Genomic DNA, 16350 nt, shown 5'->3' on the forward strand with positions numbered 1-16350 from the left:
TCCAGTAGAACTATAATGAGAACCACAAATATGAAACACATATGTAATTAAATATTTTTTTAGCAATCATATTTTAAAAGTGGCCAAAAGGTAAAATCAACTTAGATATGTCAACTTGGATAAATTAACCCAATATATCCAAAATGTTATCATTTTAACATGTAATCAAATATTTTAAAATTATTATAACATCATTTATTGTTTTTATTCTGTCTTCAATAACTGCTGTGTAACTGATAGCACATCTCAACTCAGCCTCAAAGTGCTCAATAGCCACATTACACTGGCCATTGGCTACATTATTGAACAGCACAGATCTAGACCTTTCCTTTGCTTGTCTATGTTTCTTGTCCCTATTTCTCCTCAGTACTCATTCTATCCCCTTAAAATTCTTCCCAATGTGGGGCCCTGTCCTGGAAAGGAGCCCTGATGGGCCAGAGTGATAGAGTTCATAGAAGACACTCTGTCTCAGCCTTTCAGACCCTCCTTGTGCGGGTTCCTGCATTTACCTGGAACTGGGAGAGCAGAACCTCCTTTCCTCCTTCCCCCATTCCTAGCTGCTTTTCCCATCATGCTTTTCTGTGAAGACTTGATGGGTGCTTTGAGGTTCTCTTGTTCTAAGCTACCTGGTTGCTTCCTCTCCTTATTCCAACATCATACCTGTGGCTCTTAATGGTTTGTCTGCATCCACATATTTAGAGTCTGTGGGGTATTTTTCTATCTAGATTTATTCACCTTTCTTCTTTTATATTTTTTTACTTTATCCCATCTTTAGCCTTCATCTCTGATTATGTTCTCATCTCTCTCCCCATATTGTAATCTCTTTAAATCTTGGTAAACAGAAATAAAAAACAAATACTATGAACCCTGTCTGCTCATAAAGATGTTGTGAAAAGCACAAGGAATCATATCTAGGAAATCACTATGCAAACTCTAAGTTGTTCAATAAATGCAAGAAAAATAAATTTTTGGAATCCTAAAAGAAAAAAATTGCCAGATTAGTAGAATTTAGCAACCTTGGTATACAGAGCTTTCTCTGCTTTAGATGCCTATTATTTTTTCCTAAAATTTACATAATGAGAAAATTGGGCATAACATCCAAACATTTTCTTAATAATACTGATTCTTTACCTTGATTTTACAAAATTTTCTTAAGGTAATACATTAAATGCTTGTAACAATAATTTAATTTAATTCCATTAAACATTAAATGTAATAAACCCTTTTTCTTCTTCATGGGAAGGTCAAAAAATCAAACAAAAGAGTGGTACAACTCAAAAACCATTAGGCATCTAAATAATTAAGTCATATTATGATTTGTGAAATTTCTGCTTCATTTGCTCATTGTGGCTGCTATTTCATTTTGATAGTAAGAGAATAAGGAAGTTAGTTATATTTCAGTTAGGTCATATTTTTAGAAGAAGTATACTATCAGCAACCCTGAGGTTCCAAACACTCTTATTTACCTAATGAGATTTTCAGAGAGAATAACCTGCCCTTGAGTCTTTCTACAGGAAGCCAAGAAGACATGAGAAAATATGAGCTATTGTTCCAACTAAGTTTCAGCTTACTCTTCTTCAGGAGAAGATGACCTCTGCCTCTCGTCCACCTTTTAGATACTGTACGAGAACATCTAGGTGACATTACCAAGTCTCATTCAGAATAGATGTAAACAAAATAGATGTTAAAGATCCAATTCACGAATTTATTAAATCTTTCAGACAGTTGCCTACTTCTTGTCAATTTATGGCACCAACTTCTGCTCCCCTTCCTCTCAGCTGATCCCTTCTTAGTCTATGTTACTGTTTAATATTTTCTATTCCCAAATAAACAGAAATCTCCAGAGCCTTCACTCTTGATTTTCTCCTCTTTCCTCCTTATGCGTGAGAACATGGGTTCATGTTCTAAGGCACAAGCTCATTTTAGGGGTTCATATCATTTTGTCTAATAATCACTGTGAACAAATGTTGCACTTCTATATTCAATTTTAGGTTTCTCATAATTGGACCATGTAATTAAGTATACAGGAGCATAGAAACTTGGAAAACAGTATCTTGGTCAATTTCTAATACAAATTGTTATTTAAAGAAAATATAAAGAGTACATTTTGTTATGAAAGATTAAATTTTTTAAAGAGTGACATAAATTCTTTAGGAATAACTTCCTTTAATCCAGTTCTACAGTGCTCATGGAAAGCCAATTACAAGTCATTTAGAAATCTGGGGTGTTGACTCTAATTGTACAATTTTCAGAGATTTGATAGACATGGTTATATATTCAGAAAATATCTGAAGCACAAAAATGTTAAAATTTAAAGTGTACTTAATGTCAGAGAGCTACGGGAGTAAAATAGTGAATATGTATATCAGCAATGTGTGTGTTTTAAAGCATTTCAAAACATTTAATATCAGAGCCCAGATGATATATAACTCATGTCTTTATTATAAAAAGTGATCATATCATAGAAGTAGCACACACACTATGAGATTTGGTAGTTGTCATGGTAACTATATTTTTTTTTTACTGAAAAGAAGAATAAATAGCTATGCACATTCTTTGCAATTTATTAAGCTGGTAATTTACAGTGGCTTTAAAGATAGTGTGCCTATTCATTCCTTTTTAAAATTCAAATTGGAATATACCCATTTTTATTCTTTTGAGTCTGTGAAACAAAATAAAGAGTTATTTGTTTCATACCTTTTAAGGTTTTTTTGATTGTTCTCATCTCAAGCATTAGAGGGGAAAAAAAGGTACATTTCCAAGTTATATTCTGGTACTTGGAAATTAAGGACCTGTTTTTCCAAGAGACTTTTTATGCGATATGTCAGGCTACTCAAAAGTAGCTGCTAAGTCACGGAGAAGGCAATGGTACCCCACTTCAGTACTCTTGCCTGGAAAATCCCAAGGACAAAGGAGCCTGGTAGGCTGCTGTCCATGGGGTCGCTAAGGGTGGGACATGACTGAGCGACTTCACTTTCACTTTTCATTTTCACGCATTGGAGAAGGAAATGGCAGAGTATTTATGTAACACTGTTCTAAATAGTGCTTATTCTGCGGCTGACTATTTTCTAAGAACTTTATAAATATTAATTTATTTAATATTAATTCATAAAATCATAATACCTTCCTTGCCATTTGTACCTCTCTGGAAGACAGGTCAATAACAACACCAAAACTAAGTGAATGAGAGAAAGAAAAAGAAAATCCTTTGACCCCTTTTGCAGTAACTTCCTCTTTATTTGTGCAAAGAATAAGGTATTCAATATCTGGTAATAAAATATTACATCTGAATAAAGTAGAAATATATTAGCATAAACAATATACGTTTCCTCTGAAAAACATACTCATTTTTATCCCTCCTCCAAATTGACCCTATCATCATTCTCAGAAACTCTTAACTCTGTTTTAACAGATTTGAACACAATTCTTTTCTGCAGTTTTGGTCTCTCTCCCTTAGCAGCTCATTTACATCTTATATTAGGCCATAGGTATTTTTTTCAGGCAGTTGGTCTTCTCCTAAATTCTGAGAATTATTTTTTTTCAGTGGCCATTACTTGTATTTAATTATTTTTAACAATCTTGAAATAGAGAAATTAAAAGGAAAAATGATACCTGCTGTAATCTAAGTAGAAGTGTTGTCAACATTTTAATTTCATTTCAAATAAATGCATTTATTTACATACTGTTTATTATACATCATACTGTATATATAGAATATATTTTGCTTTATTCAGTTAACATATTATTCAGTTTTTTATGTCTCCATAAATATTTCTAATGGCTCCATAGTAGGCTATTATTGTTTGCTTATCCATTCCCTTATGATTGGAAATTTTAATTTTTTTCTAATTCTGTTTCATTATAAATAACGTTGCCTTGTTTGCCTCTACTCATAAGGCTTGTTTTATGTTTTGTGATTTTTAGTCTAGATTCCCAGGATCAGAATTGAAGGGTCCAGATATTCTGAATTTAAGTCCAGAGTTCTTTAGGATCAGAATTTAGACTCTGTAGAGAATTATCAGAAATAGAGAAAGGAGGTGTCAGAGCTCAGTTTACAGCTCGAACCTTATGTTCCTTCACCTTCCACATTGCATGGGTTCTCCATGGAAGGCCAGATATTGGAGACAACATCGAAGAACCTTGGACAAGTATTTTGCTTATTGGGCCCTGCCTTCTGTCCTAAAATGCTCAACAGAAAATGGGAAAACCTACTGTCAGCACAAAATTTTTGTGAGCACAAACAAGATAATTAAATAGGAAAATAGCATGAGAACTCCATGGTGCATTCAGAGATCAGATAGGCAGCAAAACTGAGACAAAAAATAAAGTGGTAGCAACAGTGATCAGTTGAGCAAGTGAGCCCAGGATACAAGTATTAGAAGGCATCTACACCACATAGGCCACACAGTTATACTCCTGATTTATATTAGTTAGCTACCAATTTACATCCCTGATTTAAAGCAACTTTTCTGTACTTGGCTTGTCTCACATGCTCCTTTAGCCTCCTTTCCCAATTGAAATCTGGATTTTTTGGTCCACCACTGCTACTGCACATCTGCAATGGCTCCTACTCTTCAGACGCCTCCTAACTCATGAAGATAACACTGAAGGGTTAAATCCCTTCAAGCCATCATGTAACTTGTATAACACTGTGCTGTAATATCACTGAAACGACCACCCAGTATTTCTTATTACTCAGAAGCATTCTACATTCTAATCAGCTTTCTTATTGTTTTTAATACATATACTATACCACTGGGCTTTCCAGATGGCACTAGTGGTAAAGAACTCACCGGCCACTGCAGGAGAGACATGATATTCGGATTTGATTCCTGGGTGAGAGGATCTCCGGGAGGGCATGTCAACCAGTATATACTGTACAAGGGAATTGGGGCATGGGGGAGACACTAATGTCTTGAGTGAGATTAGACCAATGTAGGATGTATAAGATATTTGAAATCCAGTGTGTGTTTAGACTGGAAAAAAGAATCATCTTAGAAGAAGGAACATCACTTTCAACGGGAAGGACAGAAATATATTTGTTTCAAGTCTACAAATAGTTGGGGGAGTGGAGAGAGCTAATTTTGAAAATAATGCAGAGAACTTTTTCATCTTAAATAAAAAAGAAAAAAGTTATACACTTATTTTATACATATAATGATCATTGATAATGCATTATATATTATATGGTCTAGAAACATTGAAATAGAGATGAGAGAACCTGAAAGATTTATTTATGATTATTCTTTTTTTTTTTAAAAAAGACCATTTACTGAAATTTAGGTTTTAGTCAGGCAGGCTGGAACCTTAAGGTTTTATATACTTTTGTATGTTTTAAATTTTTATTTTGATTGTATATTGCATGCATGCATGCTAAGTCATTTCAGTTGTGTCCAACTCTTTGCAACCCCATGGACTGCAGCCTACCAGGCTCCTCTGTCTGTGGAACTTTCCAGGCAAGAATATTGGAGTGGGTTGCCATTTCAAAAATAACACACAAACCTCTTCTGGAAACAGATTAATCCCAGAGTGGGCATGTGAACCAACCAGTCTGAATTTCTGGGGAATTGATTTATGGATGCTAGGATATTGTGAGCTTAGGGTTGTCAGAAGCCACTCACCAGTTTTCAGAGAGAGAGAGAAATCAGCAGAGATAAGCAGAGGTGAGAGTTCAAGATGATGGGAGGGAGAGGTTAATGAACCCACGTAAGTCATTTGGTTAGACTGTGCCCCAAATGCAGCACACTTAGTTTTTATGCAAGTTTGAGTTTGTTTTCTCTAACTTGTAATCAATACGTTTCTGAATTATATCCTTCAATTCCTGGTATCTGGGTCTGTACTACCATTAGTCTGATGAAATTGCTCTCTAGATACTTTAATACTTTAATTGCCATTCAAATTCCCATAACAGTCATGATCTTAATATCTCAGTGTAATTTAACCATATTGCCTTTACTTCCCTATCACCTTAGATATTTCAAGCTGAAAAGGATTTCTTCTTTTTTTTTCATATGGACCATTTTTAAAGTCATTTATTGAATTTGTTACAATATTGCTTGTGTTTTATGTTTTGGTTTTTTGGCCTTGAGTCATGTGGGATCGTAGCTCCCTGATCAGGGATCGAACTGGCACCCCTGGCATTGGAAGTTAAGGCAAGGTCTTAACCACTGGATCTCCAGGGAAGCCCCAGGATTTCTAATAGAGAATTAAAGGCCTTCAAAATTGTTAGAAGTCCAGGTGGAGTAGAGTTCAGGAGATTGCCTCTGTTATCATAGGTTTGAAAGTCATTCCATTGTTGCTTTGATGCAGATGTTAGGACTCTGCAGCTGCTAAGGCTTCTTCTACCACTGCCTCTGCTGCAGAGACCTCACCCAGCAAGGCTGGCAACTGGGTACTGGAACTTGGGGTCTGTCCACCGCTCATTAGTCATGGAAAGATGACCTCTGCCTCTCTTTCATCTTTTAAATGTTATATGAGAGCATCTAACTGACAGCATTCAAATCTCATGAGGAAGCCTAGCTACCAGGAAATTTAGGAAAAACAGATTTTAAATCCATAGCTTTTCCAAATAGGATGAGGGCAAAATGGACATTGAAAGACCAGTTCAAGAATCCATTAAATCTTTCTGACAATTGCCTACTTCCTGTCAACATATGGCATCACTTTTCTGTCCCCCCTTCTTTTGGCTGCTCCCTTCTTGTTCTACTTCCCTGTTTAACATTTTCTACTTCCAACCAAAATAGGAATTTCCAGAGCTCTCACTCTAGACTTTTTGCTTTTTTCTCTTTTCTCCATATGCTATCTTCATACACTATTCATACACCTTGATTTTAAATATTATTTCTCTCCCTTTTACTGAATTCCAGGATGAGTCACAGATCCAAAATGATGGAATAAATTGAAAAAGGAGAGGGAACTGGATAAAGTGATCTGAAACTCATGATGAAAATAAATTCTTCCAAAGAGCTCTTCTAAATGTTTGTATCCCTAAGTCCAAGTTAGTATATTAAAGAGAAAGCATCATGAAGCATCAGTGGATATAGAAGACATATTTACTGTATCAAATGGAATTCTTTGAGCTACAAGCAAACATATAATCCACATTGAATTAAATGTTAAGTTGTGTGTAATCTTATATAACAAAATATCTAGGGGGAGACTGTTTTACAGTTAATTTGTGTCTTAATGATACCATCAAAGAACCAGAGACGTTTCATTTATCCACTTTGCCAACTTCACTCTATCATTGTCATCTTCCCTCCTGGTTGTAAGAAAACTATAGCAGTTTCATGTTTCATGTTCATGACTAGCGAATTTTTATGGAAGAAAACCTTTCCACAAAGCCCTTAGGAGTCATCCAATGGTCAAACTCCACTGGCCAAGATTAAATTACATATCAACCACCTATCACAAAGAAGGCTGGGAAATGAATACTCTTAATACTCATAATACCATATTGGAAGGCACACTATGAGAGCCAGAAAGCAGAGGTGCTTTTGGGAAAAAAAAAAAAAAAAAGACTATAATGTCTGCCATTTTATTCAAATTTTCAGGTTACATGAATTCATGATGAATTGCAAATGCCTTGAATGACAGAGTCTGGACAAAATAACTGACTAACCTTGAGTAATGGATTCAGTCCAACAAAGGTAATTGTAAAACCTGAATTTGGAATCTAAGCTTAATTTTGTTTGGTCAAGATATAAATGGTATACAAAATATAAAATACAAGGGAAAGACCTGAATTATTGTTTTCCAATAAGAACAAAGGAAAAAAATCTATGTGGCTGCTCAAAAACTGAGTTTAACCTTATGATAATGGAAATTTAAAATGAGGGGGAATCAATTTTTCTGGATGGTAACAGAGCTGACAAAGCATTCAAATGTTTGATAAATTAGAATATATCAGACTAGACAAAGAGGACTGTCATTTAATTGGAGGAGCTGGATAGGCTTTTCCTGAGGAAGGAGAGTCCCAGTCCTCCTTATGTCGGTCTTACATGTGTTCTGAGGGTCCTTCTAGGGTCAGTCTCTAAACACCTCATAAATGCAATCAATAGGGAAACGAGAGGCAAATTTGTGTAGCCTAGTAGGAAATGGCAACCCACTCCAGTACTCTTGCCTGGAAAAATTCCACAGACAGAAGAGCCAGGTGGGCCACAGTCCATGGGCTCCCTAAGAGTCCAATATGACTGAGCCTCTAAGAACCATCCCTACTATAAAAACTCATTTGTTTTCTGTTCTTTCCCTGTATCATCATAGGCTTCCATTTATTCCATCTTTTAGAAAAACTATATCCATTTCCTTTCTTCCTGAATTTTTCTTCCTATTTTACAAATGATTTTTGTCATTTTCTGCCGTTTGTCTACCTTCTTCTTTTACTTTGCCTCTATACTTTCTCGTTAAACGGACTTTAGTTTCCTCTACTCATTTTAATACATATTTTTTTTCTTTCTTTCTGGAGGTGTTTCTGTTACAAGAAAGATAGTGACAAAGAGTCAAAAGAGTCTCCAAAGACTTCCTTTGGGTAAGTATCTCCAATATTAATTACATTTTAAACAGCTAATTGTATTATTAGAAACCAATTTGGTTCAAGAAAGAGAATGCCTATAACACTGGCCCTCCATTAGCTTAGGTATGGAAGAAAAACAGACAAAAGATAAATAATAAAAAGTAAAGGAAAATGGGAAAGCAAGGAGGAAGGAGAGAGAAAAAATGCCTTGAAGAACAAGCTGTTATTCTTAATAGATATTTGTAGACTGATGAATTATAAATTTGATTCCCTTAGGACTAAGTTCTTTCCAAGACAAGAGAAGTCTTCCATGCCCATGAAAATACTGCACTCATCACTACTCTCCTTGCCACTGGCCTGGACTGTTGACAGTCGTGGTTCTCAAGAGGAGTGATTTTTGCCTCCAGGGGACATTTGGTGATATTTAGAGATATTCTGAATGATAACAATTGGGGAGGAGGAAACTACTGGCATCTAGTGGGTAGAGACCAGGATTGCTGCTAAACAGATAAACAGGACAGCTCCTCATAACAGAGAATTAAATGCCAGTTTTACCCAGGGGAAGGCACAACTCTTCAAAAAGAGGCACTGAATCTATTGCTAAGCGTTAATCACTCAGTTGTGTCCAACTCTTTGGGACCCCATGCACTGTATTCCACCAGGCTCCTCTGCCCTTGGAATGCTCCAGGCAAGGCTGCTGGAGTGGGTAGCCATTCCCTTCTCCAGGGTACCTTCATGACCCAGGGATTGAACCTTGTTCTCCTGCACTGTAGGCAGATTCATTACCATCTGAGCCATCAGGGAAGCCCTTGAATTGCTAAGGAGTTGCCAAAGGACACCAGAAAACCTTTGCTTTAAAAAAAAAAAAAAAAAAGCAAATTTGTTTGTTATTCGTATAACAATTTTATAATATTTTCTATTACCATAGTTGCAAAATAGATGAAGTTACTGGAGGCTTTAAATTTTAGGTTTTGTATCACATAAAATGACATATTCTATTGTCTTTTTCCTGTCATGTGAATACAAGCACTTTAAGGGCTTTCTATTGTTATAGTCCACTGGTGGCACATAATAGGCATTCAATAAGCATTTATTTTTTAATAGATTACTGCCTTAATAGATTAACTTAGTAGGGCTAAGCTATCCAATTTTTAAAAAATAACTTGAACTATTTTCCATTCCTTTTCTCCTTCCTTTCAGCCTTTAACATTTTTTTATAGGCACTTTGGTAAATCAGGCAATTGTTAGGATTCCTGTCTTCATAAAAAATATAAATGTGAACACACACAAATATTTTTATTCAGTTTTAGACATCTGAAGACATTTGAAAGCTCATAGGATCCATGGGTTCCAAACTATTTGAAAACCTCTAAAACCATAAATGCGATAGTCAACCAAATATCCTGCTTTTCTAGATATGGTAAACCTACAAAGGAAGAAAAAAAGTGATTCCTACCAAAGTCAATCAACAAGCTACCTAAAGTATTTGTACCTATGGAAAGGCTCTCACTGAATTAAAAAATTACTTATAGAAACATTTATAGTACATATTGCTTTTAAGTTCTGAAGTTCTGTAAGTTGAGAAGTGTATTTTCCCATTTAATGTTTTTAATCTGCTTATAAACAAGATCTTATTTAAGGTTTCTTATAGTAACTTGATTAAATTATGAAGTTCAGCCAGGCTTTCCTTATTCATGACCTGTTTGCAAGGAAAAGGCAAAAGGAGTGCAATATGTCTGCAGGGAGATTATTTTCTATTGATGGGTGTCTGTTGACAGAATCCTTATCATTTCTTGCCAATTTTCTCAAAGAACATTGTGACAACTGCTCACAGCAGGCAGAGTCAGACTCCAGAATTGATTTTGGCAATCTGTATTGATCATATTGTTGATGATCTTTAAAACATCTTGCTGTTACAGACTTTACTTATGTCAAGGAGAATTAACAAATCTATCTGATACTGGTATGTTCATGCCTTTACCAAATCTTGAATTCTGAAAATAAAAGCATAGGAAGTAAATTGTAATTGTCATCAATATTTAAGAGTCATCTTCAGCCAAAAAGCATCAACAAGCTAATAGAACATTTTACAAAGATACTGCTCCCATTTTAATCAGCTACATAATGACTTCAGAGATTCATAAAATGAAAGTGATAGGGAAGCATGTTTCTTTTTGAACTTATTTCGCTTTTGTTCTTCGTGCAAAAATCCAAAAAGATGTGGAAGCCTGCAATAGAGGAAAAATGAAAGGAAAGGAAAAGAAGGGGAATAAAGAGGCAAAGACAAATTGAAACAAAGAATTTTTAAATGTTTGCCATAATTTTCCTGCTAAAATATAAGAAAAGAGATATCAGAAAACTAATAATAGAAAAATGAGGAATTGGAAGCCAATGTGACATTGATTTAAATAAATATATCTGTGTGTATGTGTACATGTGCACATATATGCATATTATTAATGTATTTGATTACTGAATGTTCCTTTCAAGAGCACTAGAAAATATATTTGCATATGTTTTCTTTGTCTTCTTGCATTATTCTCATTTTACAGAGGGAAAAAATAAAGGACAGAAAGAGTAAGTGATGAATAAGACATTACCCCATCAGTGGGAAGAATGGAGGGTATTTAGTTCTTTTGAGAGTTAATCAATGATCTACCCCTTAAATAATTTCTAGGTCATGAGAGATATGATATATACCAAAACAGAAAACAGTGCCAGGAGTCTGATGGTTTCATTTCACTTAAAACCAAATTAACCTAAAGGGATGATCTGACTTTGAAATCCAAATTTCTTAGCAAAGTGGCTTATGTTAGGTCTTCCCTGGTGGCTCAGATGATAATGAATACCTGCAGTGCAGGAGACCCAGGTGCGATCCCTGGGTTGGGAAGATCCTCTGGAGAAGGGAATGGCAACCCACTCCAGTATGCTTGCCTGGAGAATTTAATGAATAGAGGAGCCTGGAGGGCTACAGTCCAAGGGGTCTCGAAGAGTCGGACACAACAGAGCAATTAACATTTTCACTTTATGTTAGTGTCTGTTTCAAAGATAGGTTAGGGACTAGGCTTAGACCAGTGGCTACCTGTCTATCCTCTGGATGTACCAGTCTGAGTCAAGAATGCCTTCAGCATGTGTACATTAAGTCAGACTTGTTTCGCATATCTTGAACATTAGAGTTTTATGTTATTTCTTTTTTTTTTTCCAAATGAATTTGGCCTAAAATGTTAACAAAATTGGAAACAGCTGTGTTAAGAAACTACTTTCTTTTCCATTTATAGTCCTGTCGACCAATATAAACTTCATCGTTTTAGAGGAGCTTCTCCCCCACATCCAGATGTTATAGATTTCTCAATAATCCTCAGCAAAAATTGCCAAAACCAACAAGAAGTTTTAACATGTAAATTCAACACATTGTTTCATGCTCATCATGGCCTTTTCTCCATCAACCCCATCCTCATCAGATTTCAGATGCTCGGCAGTTGACACAGCTACAGCAAAGGACTCTGAGTCATCATCTCATTGTGGGATGGGTTCCTTTTAAATTTTTTTTTGTCTGATTCATGAACTGCTTTTTGAAAATCTAAAAATGGTTCATGAATTGCTTGGGAGTTGGCAAAAATTAATAATAATGAGCCCATTTTCAGTACACTGAAATGAACTGATTATCATTGCAAGCTGTTGCTAATTTGGATTCTTGATGGCAAGAAAGGGTTTCTACAGGAGCTCTTTTATTTGCAAGTAGGACAGATTTCATGGTGTAGCAGAAGAGCACTTTTGTAACCTTTATCTTTATGTTTTCTTTTAGGATTATGGGATATGTAGGATTGATAGGGCTGTGATCGAGAATGAGTTGTTTTTTAACCTAGTCACACAGGGAAGCTGATATAACCAAGAGATCATTCTAAACAAGTGGTAAAATGCAGACATGTCACTTAATCCAAGAACAGAACTTGGGTGCTTTTGCAAATGCTAGGAGATTATGTTCTGCAGAATAAGCATGGATAAATCTGGATATTTTATCCTAATTTATTATCCTGATATTGTTAGTTTTGCTCATATCAGTTTCTAATCATTTTCTCCTAAACTTTCAAAGCTATTGGCTTCAGCAGCATCCTCTAGTTGAATTTTTTACTGGGGAAAGTGTATGTTACCCATCAAGTGGGAATTCCTCTTGCTTATGTTTGATGAAAAAAAAGAGTGTATGGCAAAGTTAAGATTGTCTACAGATATTCCTGAAAAATCAGAAATGATACTTATCAGAAAATATTTTTGGCATAATTTGGGAAAATTTAAATGAAACAGACAAAAACCAAAACAAAATGAGAAAGCCTATTTGTCTTCTCACAAACTTGTGAAATCAAATATTTTAAAATCTTGTTTTCATAGTAAACATGTACTTACAATAATGTTCCTGTTTTAGAATCAAGTAAGTGATCTTAGAAAGCAGGAACCTAAATGCAAAGTAATTATGAAAGAAATAACTTGACCTTATATGGTTAAATACACAATGGGATGAATTACTTTAATTTGTGGCTGAATTTTAATATACAAAATACCTCAAAGTAATTAAATAAACAGTACTTAAGAAAATCATACTATCCTTCCTCATTTTATAGCTATGGGAATATTAAACTTTTTGACCAAAACTATTCATTGTCCAGCTACATACTGGTGGCAATGGAAATCTCTTGCTGGTAGGAAAGTTCTGTTTAATCTTGCATTCAGAGTTCTACCTCATTCTAAAATTTCAAAAATTTCTCTGAATTATCCTCTTTGAAGTTTTATTTATCAAAGCCAACAAGTACAAAAAGCTTTGAAAATAGTAAATGTATCTCTGACAATGTGCAGAAGAGCCACAATTTAAGTGTAACTTAAAATTTTTAAATCAATAGCAAGAAATCTCATCAGATACCACATTAAGAAAAGCTAGAAAAATATATTAAGTAAAACATGGAATGCCTATGAAAAATGTCAGTATGATGGAAGACAGCAGGATGAAGCTCTTGGATTAGAAATGGTACCTTTATTTGGTGTTAAGTAAAAATAGACATATGAATCTTACCCTTGGCAAGGCAATTTCAAAATCTTTACTTTTTGGAATCTGAGGCTTTACTATATCCAGAAACTCTATCTAGAAATCATAATTTAAAGCAGGTAGTGTTTCAGTCTCTCATACAGGATATATAAATGTCAAATCATGTTACAGTTTGATGCAGAAAACTATTTTATTCTCAATGAGAGCTTTAAGTGTGAAAGAGAACCAGAAATATCACATAGTACACACAGAAATTTAAATAATTTTACAGTATTTCTAAAAAAATCATTTAATAATTTTTAAAAATCTCTAGAGTCAGTAACTTAGCCATTATTTTGAAAAACCTGAATTCACTGGCCCATCAAACCTAAAGGTCAAAGCACTCCATCTTTATCTTAATGTTCTAGACTTTATTATGAGACAGAATTATGGGGTGAGGGTGGGGGCCAAAGAAAGAGAAGGATCTGGTAATCTTGGTCTCTTTAATTTTACTCTCTGCCATGTGCTAAAGACACCATTTCAGATCTGTTTTCTCAAACTCATTTTTTCTTCCTTAATTTTTCTTAAGGCCAAATAAGAGGGGAAATAAGAGTATATGGGAGGTGAGGGCTTAGTAGAAATATTTAAATTCATATTAAAACAAAATTCTGTACCAATCTCTGTCTTTAAAAATCTTCTAAATATAATGCTAAATGTTTAGGTCCACTGGAAAAGAGAATTGTATTTTCCATCTTTTGAGAACTAAGATTCATATCTTTAGAAGGATATATCTAGTTGATTTTTATAGCTAAGAGGTTGCCGAAGAGGAGGAAATATAAGGGAACTTCCCCTTAGGACTCCATGCTCCCACTGCAGGGGGCTGGGATTTGATCCCTGATTAGGGAATTAAGATCCCACATGCTACAAAGTGTTGGGCAATAAAAAAGAGAGGGAAATATGAAGTCAACTACAATATTTGGTAGATAAATCACAGAGAGTGGGCTGGCAGATCCCGCATGTACATGAGATAGTGTTTCTCTGAGAAGAGATTGAGACTTCCAGAAAGCAAGAAAAGCACAGACATGGACATCTCATTGTGATGTTCTGAGTGGCTGTTTTTTAGGGAGAACAATATATATTTGCAAAGAATTCTTCCCCTTGACGCTGTTTCTATCATCATGTCTTCTATCCCTCCTCAGAGTCATGTTCTCTTAATATTCCTGCCTCTGTGATTCTGACTCTACATAAGGATGCAGGCATTTCTTATCATTATATGAAACTATTAGATTGCCATGATAGTAAAAGAGTCTGCAAGCTATGGCTGATCAACTAAAGTTGACACCCTACCTGTTTTCAAGTGGCCTTTGTATTAAGAATGAGTTCTGTATTTTAAAAAGATGAAAAAAAATCAAAATATGTTTATTATCTTATGGCATGTGAAAACTATATGAAGTTTGAATTTCAGAGTCCATAAATAAAGCTTTATTGGAACACTGACATGCTCATTCCCTTAAATATTATCCATGGCAGTTTTTGTACTACAAAGGACTGCACAGCCTAAAGTAGTCGTTATTTGGCACTGTGTTGACAAAAACCGCTAAAAGACACCATAACTTCCGCAGCTTCCATTACCTCTTTTGCCTTCACTTTTTCAGGAAATGGTATCAACAGTCTTCTAGTAATTTGGCATGAAAATTGTATAGTTTTTCTTCATCAGAGTTTTTAACCAGTGTGACTTTCCTGGGTTATAATGTGTCCAGTCATCAATCCCCACTGACCCAAGGTATAAAGGAATCAATAAAACAACCATTTTCCCCTTTAGATTACCATGTTTTTAGGTTTAGGTTTTCACATCACTTACCTATCCTCCCAAAAAACTTTATGGATTTAATATGAATTTATTCCAAATTCCAGAAATCCAGAAGGCATTGCCCTAGATTCCCTTACATGTAGAATCTGACCTGAACTGATTTGAGCTACTTAGCATCTCAATTTATCCAATTTAAGAATGAATATTTCTCAAACAACCCAATCAAAAAATGGGCAGAGGAACAAAATGGACACACAGATGGCAAACAGACACGGGAAAAAAATGTTCAACATTACCGGAAAAATGCAAATCAAAACTACAATGAGGTATTACCGCACTCTGGTCAGAATGTCCATCATCAAGTCTAGAGAGGACATGGAGAAGAAAGCATCCTCCTACACTGTTGGTGGGAATGTAAATTGGTACAGCCACAATGGAGAGCAGTATGAAGTTTTCTCAAAAAACTAAAAGCAAAACTGCCACATGATTCGGCAATCTCACTTCAAGGCATATATCCTGAGAAAACCGCAATTCAAAAAGATACATGCACCCCATTGTACACTGCAGGACTATTTACAACAGCCAGCACATGGTAGCAACCTAAGTGACCATTGACAGAGGAATGGATAAAGATGTGGTACATATATATATAATGGAATATTACTAAGCCATAAAAAAGAATGAAATATTGTCATTTGCAGCAACATGTGGGACCTAGAAATTATCATACTAAATGAAGTAAGCCAGAGAGAGAAAGACAAATATTATGATATTGCTTATATGTAGAATCTGAGGAAAAAAAGATACAAATTAACTTATTTACAAAACATAAACAGACTCACAGACATAGGAAATAAACTTGTGGTTACCAAAGGTGAAAAGGGTGGGGGAAGGATAAATTAGGAGTCTGTGATTAACATATGTACACTGCTGCTGCTGCTGCTAGGTCACTTCAGTCATGTCCGACTCTGTGTGACCCCATAGATGGCAGGCCACCAGGCTCCCCCGTCCCTG

The 16350-nt window shown here is 35.2% G+C and overlaps 2 long non-coding RNA genes across 2 annotated transcripts in view; one reads left to right on the forward strand and one right to left on the reverse strand.

Annotated features, from left to right (window-relative positions):
* The window catches only part of LOC123330817, a 123071-nt gene that overhangs the window by 70065 nt on the left and 36656 nt on the right, over window positions 1-16350 (reverse strand). The window lies entirely within an intron of this gene.
* The window catches only part of LOC123330818, a 74209-nt gene that overhangs the window by 52470 nt on the left and 5389 nt on the right, over window positions 1-16350 (forward strand). The window contains exons 2-3 of the long non-coding RNA XR_006547008.2: window positions 7554-7649; window positions 8465-8527. This is a non-coding gene — a long non-coding RNA (uncharacterized LOC123330818). The remainder of the gene's footprint in view (window positions 1-7553; window positions 7650-8464; window positions 8528-16350) is intronic.

Source organism: Bubalus bubalis, chromosome 20 (genome assembly GCF_019923935.1).
Source record: "Bubalus bubalis isolate 160015118507 breed Murrah chromosome 20, NDDB_SH_1, whole genome shotgun sequence".
NCBI classification, from domain to species: Eukaryota; Metazoa; Chordata; class Mammalia; order Artiodactyla; family Bovidae; genus Bubalus; species Bubalus bubalis.